This window comes from Plasmopara halstedii (genome assembly GCF_900000015.1).
Source record: "Plasmopara halstedii genome assembly, contig: Scaffold_1211, whole genome shotgun sequence".
In the NCBI taxonomy this organism is placed as follows: Eukaryota; Oomycota; class Peronosporomycetes; order Peronosporales; family Peronosporaceae; genus Plasmopara; species Plasmopara halstedii.
The window spans coordinates 641,347-641,865 of NW_020188126.1; positions in this window are offsets into that span (position 1 = coordinate 641,347).

Genomic DNA, 519 nt, shown 5'->3' on the forward strand with positions numbered 1-519 from the left:
TTGTTTGCTGCATCAAATCGATATTGTCATGCAGAAACTCTACAAAAATGCTGGGTGTCATTTCTACAAGACCCTGACCTCATTGATCTCATTTTTGCGTCGACAAAAGAATCTTGTGGACGAAATGCAGGCAGTATGCCCTAATCTTTCTGCCACCCGGTGGACCTCTATGTCGAGAGTTTCCCGGTTCATGGTCGAAAAGCGATCCGAGATCATGCCTTACATTGACCAGACGAATGCGTCTGAACGAGTTAGCGAGCAAATCACCAAGTCTTGGTGGATTGTAATTGCTGTCGTTAGTGAGATTTCCAGTCACGTCAGCGAATGTGTTGAAGGTTTACAAGGTCGCCGAGGCGATTTACAACAACAACAGGCTGCTGTCAAATCACTCTTAACACGTTTACAGCGATTTGCGTTCGTGGAGCGCACTCCCGAAGAAGCTCACCCTACTTCTCAAGGCTTCGTTACTTTCAAGCAATGGCAGGTCAGTCACGACGATTTGATTGGTCTAATTCAAGA